Below are 8286 nucleotides of genomic sequence, written 5' to 3'. Positions count from 1 at the left end.
AACGGAGTTACAGATAAGTTTTATACCACTCCTCAATCTATACCTTGATATAACCCTTCCGCTTTAATGCATACAAAATCTCATTTTTTACTGACTGTAGTTCCATTAGCACACAACATCATCAGATGACAAGACATGGCATGTTAGCAACATGGGAATGTACATGTGCAGCTGGGAGAGGAAAGGATGTATTAAGGGAGTGTTGGGTACATTAGGGGGAAGATTAAGTGGAAGAGAGAGGCTTCGAGGGCTACAAATATTGCAAGTCCTTTCTGTAGGGTATCTCCTCTGCTCTTCCAACCATCAATGAGTATATATACTACCAACTTGTTGTACATTGTCCTCTGATGATGCTGCATAATGTTCCATGTTGATAGCATAAAAACCATGGTCGAGGTAAATAAAATGACATGTGAAAATTGCAATTCAATTTTATCATACTTTCTAGAATGAAATATTTCCACCAAGCTACACCAGAGATGTTCCCATACTAGAGATCCATCAAAGTGTTCGGTGTTAAGCCTAACTAATTATTTAGATTAATTTCTGAGTTCAACTCCAGCCCAAGGTGCGGTGATTTGGGTTTGATAGCAAAATGTGTTCATTTTCAGTTCTACAAACCAACAGGTTTGATTCTGTGAGGGCAGGTGGTGAAGATGGCTGAAGATCTGGGAGTATCTTCTACATCCAGAATGGGATTGGTTTTAGTTATAAAATGGTTTCAAAGAATATATAAATTGCAATCTCAATAATAAGAGATTCAGCTATCAAAACAATAAAAAACTCAATTTCCTAAACCTAAATATTGGAAGCCTTAGCTGTCTAAAAAATACGTACATATCTTAACAGACTTCAACAATGATCTAATGCAATCATGATCAATGAACAATAATTTCACCTTCTTTCATAACACTACAGTTTGTCAAAGATGGAATCCAATAAGTATTTTTTTATGCTTCAACTGATGAAGGTAGAAAAACATGAAAATGGCTGTGAACCCTATATCTATGTTATCTATGGATATTTTTAAGTTTAAATCATAATATGATAAATTACTAAATAGCACCAGAAATATTTTGACAGTAAAAATATACACAGATCACATTTCAATGAAATATATAGTTAAGAAATAAATGTGTAATTGTTACTATTTGCATTGTCCATTCAACTGTTGGAAAGATTTAGCTTTTGTTTCAGGATCATAGCCGTTAACCCATAACTCATCTCAAACTATGATATTTTTTAGAAAGCCTGATTCATCATTTTGCAGCTTGGAGCAAGTCCCTTGGAGCATCAATTGCAGCACAAAATTCTAGATGTCGACGAGATAAAAAGAGTTCCAAGAAACTGAGGGAGATTCAGCGACAGTAACTTTTAACTGAGTCATCTGTTAAATGTGCATTACCATGCAACAATTTAGAGTGTAAAAATCATTTGCCTTGAGCGAGATATGAACCCGGATACCTCAATGTCCAGCTGAGTGCTTTAATCAGTTAAGCTAGTCAGCCAAGACATCCTCTTGCACTCCAAATTTTTGAGAATGTGACAAGACAGCAGATGACCATTCTGATAAAGGACTCGGCCAATTGTTTTGAAAAGTGGAAAATATACTAGGATATATGTGTTACATCCCAAAGTCAGTACTTAGAAGGGGATTAAAGCCTCTTGTTCTGGGTAGGCTATCTTTTTCAAAATATTGCATGGCTGGATACTTTCTGAACAAACCTCTTATGATTCTGATGGTAAGCCATTAGAAGTTGGAGTAAATCAAAAGGAAATTATTTATTGCATTAACAGTGACAACCTAAATGCTTGGTAAGTGGCTGCTGAAGGTGACAATGAACAAAATAAAAGATGTAGATTCCAGTTTTAATTTGTCATACAATCAAAGGTGGTGGCATATTGAAAAACAGATGGAGTTGATGTGAGAAGGAAGAGATATGGTTGACAATGATTCTATGGACAAGGAACTAACAAGATGATGAATGCTCTTTACATCAGTCATTTGCACATGGATCAAGATTTTTCTAGAATGATATTTTATGACAATGGTCAAAATCTGTGAAGAAGATGAATAGCAACAGAAAACAATGACAATGTGACAATGGCAAAGGCTCAGTAACTTTCCTTTTGTCTCCATTTTAAAGCTTCATTTTTAAGGTTTACAGTTTTTCCTGCATCTAGAAGTAATTTAAATCGTGTGTTTCCTTACATTATAAAGTATGAATAGTTGAAAAATATTTAAAAGCCTTTCTCGCACAAGGAAAAATTTTGAGGGGGTTTATTTGGTCTATAGTTGGCACAACTTCACGACACTGAGTACTTCAGCAGTAACGTTCAGTGTGAATAAAACGGTGTGAGTTGAGAGAGGAAATCAGCTGATCTGATAGTTATGAGGGAGATGCGAAAAGTAAGTTCTCCTATTGTTTTTCATGAAAAATCAAATTTATTCTCAACTTTGTGTACATTGTATGAAAGGCTGAGCATTTAGCTTATTTCCTACATAGTCGCCTTGATGATCAATCACTTTTTGCATCCTTGTAAGCAGGTTTTTAATACCAGCATTGTACCTTTCTCCCGCCACATTGCAAAGCCAACTGACGACTGCTTCTTGCATTTCCTCATCTAACTTGAATTTCTGACCTCCAAGGTGTTTTTTGAGAGCAGGAAACAAGTGGTAGTCGCTGGGGGCAACGTCCGGGCTGTAAGGAGGGAGATGGATGATATCCCAGGCGAATTCATTGAGTAGGGTGTTCATTTGATGTGACACATGGGGACATGCATTGTCATGATGCAAACATACTCCTTTGGTGAGACACCTTGTTGTAACCAAGGACCTCTGACACAATGACAGCTGCTCATCGTGGTCATTTTCCTGGCCATCAAAAAACTCCCTGCACCACTCCGGCACGTTTTTGATGTCCATATCCTTCTCACCACAAACTTCAACTAAATGGCGATGAATTTATATTGGAGAAGCAGTCATCAGTTGGCTTCGCAACACGGCAGGAGATAGATACGATGCCGGTATTAAAAAGCTGCTTACAAGGATGCAAAAAGTGATTGATCGTCAAGGCAACTATGTAGAAAAATAGCTAAATGCTCAACCTTTTCAACGATGTATGCAAAGTTGAGAATAAATTTGATTTTTCATGAAAAAAAAGGGCACCTTACTTTTCCAATCGCCCTTGTATGTTTGGTGGTTTTACATCAAATATATACTTGGAGAGTCATTTTCCAAACCATTCATTTCCAATGATATTATCAAGGCTGTATTGCTACGTTATTTTTCATTTATTGTATGATATCATTCTTGTTCTAGTACAACTATATAATTTTTTGTATAATTTTATGATGGCAAAGTATATTAAGAAAATAAACAGCCAATATATTGTTTAAGTTTTCATGAAATGGTAATTGTTAGTTCAAAAAGAGGACCTTTTCTCATATACTTCGTATATATATGATGGAACTTTCCCTTTGCCAGCTAGATATCAATAAAAAAATTCCCGGTTCACTGATCTAAGTCACGGTTTTGCTGACATTGTGCATTTCCTTGAAGCAAAGTTTTTTCAAACAATGGTTAACATTCACAATAATTCTTTGAATAAAAAGAGAACTTAGGAAATATTTCGCTTTCACAAGTTAATTGAGTAGTAAACATACTTCTTCACAAAACTCCTCATAATAATATATCATCAAATGAAAAGGTGGCCTTGCTACAGAATAAACTTTACTTGAACCAACATACACACAAGTATCCAAAATTTGAATCAAAGCCAATTTCACCACAGCAGTCCCTTGAACTGCCTTCATTATGAATACAATTTAGGGAAATGCATAGACTAATATGATCATAACAACAGAATAGGAGCCAAAGAAATATTATTTCAACCTCAACAGACTATACCAGTATTATAAATCGAATTTGACTGGAGCATACTTTGTGGCCGAGTGTTCGGTTTCTCTATGAAAGACAGCAAAGGTGCATGTGCAGACCTCCAGCACAAACTCCCTATACACTATTTTCGAATTTGCCTTGTGTGATTTATGTATTGGAAGGACATATCATTGGAAGGACGTCTTTGGTTATGATGTTGAGAATGTATTATTTAACTCAACGTACTACGGCAGAAGAGATGGTCACATAAAATTAGAGAAATTAAGTGTACAATAGATATAGATATAATATATCATATTTCCCACGATCGACGAGGTATCAGAATGAGGTTGTTCGCACACGCTAGGGGGGAAAATAATTTTGTGTCAAGAAAAGTCTGACGTGTAATCACACCCGTAATATACCCTAGCGGGGACTTGCAGGGTGCTGTGAATAAATGAAAACCCAGGACGTTTTCCGAAATAGTAAATCCTAAGACACAAATTGCTCCTTAAGCATGATATTTTGATTTTGGGAGAAAATAATATTCCAGTGAATGCGATTTTTCTGGACTTCATTAAGGTATTTTACTAAGCATTCCCTAGTAAGCTACTCACAACAGTATGGCATAGCTGAAATACCCAGGGCTGGATTAAACATTGAATGGCCGCGTAGCCATTGTATATGGAGTCAAGTAGGACAAAAGCTGTAAACAAAAACAGACAGAGAGGCTAAGCTCAAATTAAAAGTGCCACCTGAATGCTTCCCAAAATGACATATATTTCCCATATAACATACGTCAACTACAATTTTCTCCATCCCATTCAGCAAATACTTAGTTTCGCACGAGAACAAAATTCCTTGAGTTTCCCAGCTTATCCCCATTGGCAGATACATTCCATTGGGTAACATCAAGGACAACAGAATACATATACATAGCAAGAAACCTATTATCCAGGGGTATTCTTTTCCAGAGAACAAGTAGGAATTACAAATTGGAATCTAGTCGAAGAATATCCTCATATAAGGCTCTAGTACAACCTGAGCAGATCATTTAAATAAAAATAAAGACTTCAGGGGATTTTTTTAAGTCTTATACCATTCCTCAACTCACACCTTGAAATAACAGTTCTGCTTCATTTTGCATAAAAATTTCATTTTCACTGACCATAGTTCCATTAGATCAGAACATTATTAGGTGACAATGCATTTCAAGTTGTCAATATGTGGATGCACTTCTACAGCTGGGCACGGAGAGTAGGTATTAAGGGAGTAGATGTGGTATTGGGTACATTGGGAGGGAAGATTAAGTGGAAGAAGAGGCTGCATGGGCTACAAATAGTGCAGATTGACTTCCCAGATGAGTATAATTGAAGCAACTGAGGCCAACCAGTCCCTCACTCATATTGCAGGATGAAAATTTTATTCAAGTTATGTAAATTAAAATGATGCCCCAGCTAAATGGGTTAAACGACTTAATTAGCTTTCCAAAAAGTCACCACTGCAACTGATTTCCATTAATTTACAACTTTCATGAAAAAGTGTGCACAGTTACCAAAGGATGCCGAGTGAGGATCTCTATTGCCCTGAGAAGAAACATAATACCTCAGTGCTACAAAACTTAATATTTTTAAACCAATAAATCTCTTGGCCAGGGCATTAGGAATGTCACACAGGGTGGGTTAAGACTGTTTTCATTGCAGTAATTCAGTAATAACCTGAGGGTAGGTTATGATATGTGATGCTAGAGACGAAGAACACTGTTAGAACCAAAATCTCACCCCTAGTCTCACTGCAAATCCCACAGAGGATATGCTTCCGATAGTGAGTCATGGGAAATTTAAGTACATATATAACAATGGAAGTAGTAATTGAATAATCGGTGACCACCAAAATCGTTGCTATTAAGCTGATGGCTCAGACAAGGCACAAAAAAATGAAGAGGTGGATTCCAGTTTTAACTTTTTACACAATCATAAGTGGTGGTATATTGAAAAACACATGTGGATGAGACTAGAGGGAAGAAACATTCAATGCAAAAATTCTATGGACCTGGATCTAACACACTTCAGTTCATTCATTTGCACATGGACCCAGAATTTGCTAAGGAACATGATATGGAATGATTCCATTTTGATGCTTTCAGCCAAGATAATAAATAAGTACAAACATTAATACAAAAGAAAGATATATATTGACATTTATTATGAAAAATGATGTTTAAGTGACACAGACTGAAATGTGACCATGTGATTAACAAGTGATTTGTTCTGGACTCTGATAGAATGGTTAACTACTGACCAGTCAGCACATGAAAAGGTCTGGCCCCACTACTTTAATGTGAATTTCATACACTGTAGGTCTTAGTAGGAGGTGATCAGCACTTGTCTATCTCGGCAAACTAACCCGGCTGGTTTCTCTAGTTGAACAATGTTGTTAGAGGAGAACAAAGATCAAGTGAGGATGTTTGCATCTACAGAAAAGGTGCAGCTTGATGAGATATAGGAGAAGGAAAAAAATAGTTTTTGGAATAGGATGCTGTCAACTGAAACAACAATGAATCAAAAGCCAAAAGCATTTTATTTCATGGGCATGAGATTCAAGAAGTGAATAAATGATCTCATCAGGTGCCAACTGACGAGTAATCATGATTTCCTTGTCCTCATTCAGGGTTCTATGGCTCTGATGGGAGATGATAAAATTTTGTCAATTCTTTCTCAAAAGTGTTGAAGTTGAAAAGTGTTCTGGCAAATACGTAGAACGCATTCAGAAATGAGATATCCAGTGAATTGAGAGTGTAAAACTGCCCTTGTGGTACATAACATTAATTTCGTGGATTTGGTGAATGAACAATTGACCATTCTCGCTCCTAAGAGTCTTAGGTACCCAGGCAGTAAATCCTGCAATAAGCGCATGATGGAATGGAAAGATGTAAAACTCGCTTGCAGTAATTCGAGTACACAAGAACTAGAAAAGTCCAAAGGTATTAAGAAAGTATAAATAATATTAGAGATATACCAAACTTGATGCTGCAACAAGAGATCAAATGACTCAATCATACTGCAAGACATGCCTAGAGGTATCATTTTCCGCCATTCTACAAAGTACGTACCATCTGAGTAAATTTCTAGCAGTACAGAAAAATAAACCCATATACCACTCTACCATGGCATTGGGGTTTGCGCAGTGGGCACAGTAGACTGTACCCACACGTTGGGGAATATGTAACGCTGGGAGAATATGATTTCATGTTACATATTCTATTTGTTAGGGCTACATAAAAAACATTCCATGAGTATGGTTTTTTAATATATTCGTTTCAAATAATTCAATAATTAGTTTTCGCCCAAAAGAAGGAATGACTGTTGCCTGTAACTTCAGGTCTAATTGATTTTTTGATGTATTTAAAATTAAAGTCCGACTACTAAAAATAGAATACCAGAAAATAGTACTTACTGCCTTCATATATACATATAACCTTCCCCGTTGTGCGATTCCCGCGGTCCAAATAAGATTGCTGCATTTTTCACGCCGGCCATATATGCAGACTATTTTAAATTTAATATAAGTAACACTTCCCAAAGAAATGATCACTTCGTCAAATGTTTCACCGTTGGCAATCGAACCCAGCACTTCGTAATGCTGGAGACACTTGATTAAATCAATGAATTCATGGATTCGACGTATAACCTTTCATGTCGAGACTTTCAAAATTGCGACAGGTATTCGCGCACCTTGAAAATCTCTTCAAGCATACAATGACTCACCTCCTCCTAAATGAATATGTAAAACAAGAATAACCATCTACGAAATTATCTTCTGTGAATTTAAAAGGGGAGTTCGGAATAGGAATTGATTTTTGTTTGAAGATCCTTGTTAACCATATTCGGAAACCAAATTAATACAAATCCCTCCCGCAGCGGATTGCATTTTGGTTTTGTTTTTCCCTTCCCTGGGTTTCCTAACTAGTATGCCACAGATTGAGCATACCTTCCACTCTTTTTTAAAAAGACTGAGGCCAGTTGGAGGAATACGGATAAATAAGTAAAGCAAGACAGATCTTGTCCAGCTACCCTAATCTCTTTCCTCAATATCAATTTGACATTTCTTTCATTAATAAGCTCGGTGATATTATTATAGAAAATCCCAGTCCTTGGCAAATTTCGTCTCACTAAATTCCCGGTAAAGTGGAAAAATTGCTCCAAAATCTTGGACGATTTCGACGGTATCAGGTGAATGCCTTGTCTTGAAAAGTTTTTCACTTTAGAGAATATTATTATGGGCATTATTATTGGGCCACATCGCGTTGAAGGTCTAGAGCCGTATTCACATTTAACTGGAGGTAAGTACTACGCTACTAAAACAATTTCACTATGTAAAATAACTTAAGCTTAAAAATCGAATTT

The sequence above is a fragment of the Hetaerina americana genome, unplaced genomic scaffold (genome assembly GCF_022747635.1).
Source record: "Hetaerina americana unplaced genomic scaffold, ioHetAmer1.1.p SCAF_5, whole genome shotgun sequence".
Taxonomy (NCBI): domain Eukaryota; kingdom Metazoa; phylum Arthropoda; class Insecta; order Odonata; family Calopterygidae; genus Hetaerina; species Hetaerina americana.
Note: the sequence above shows the minus strand (reverse complement) of the source record.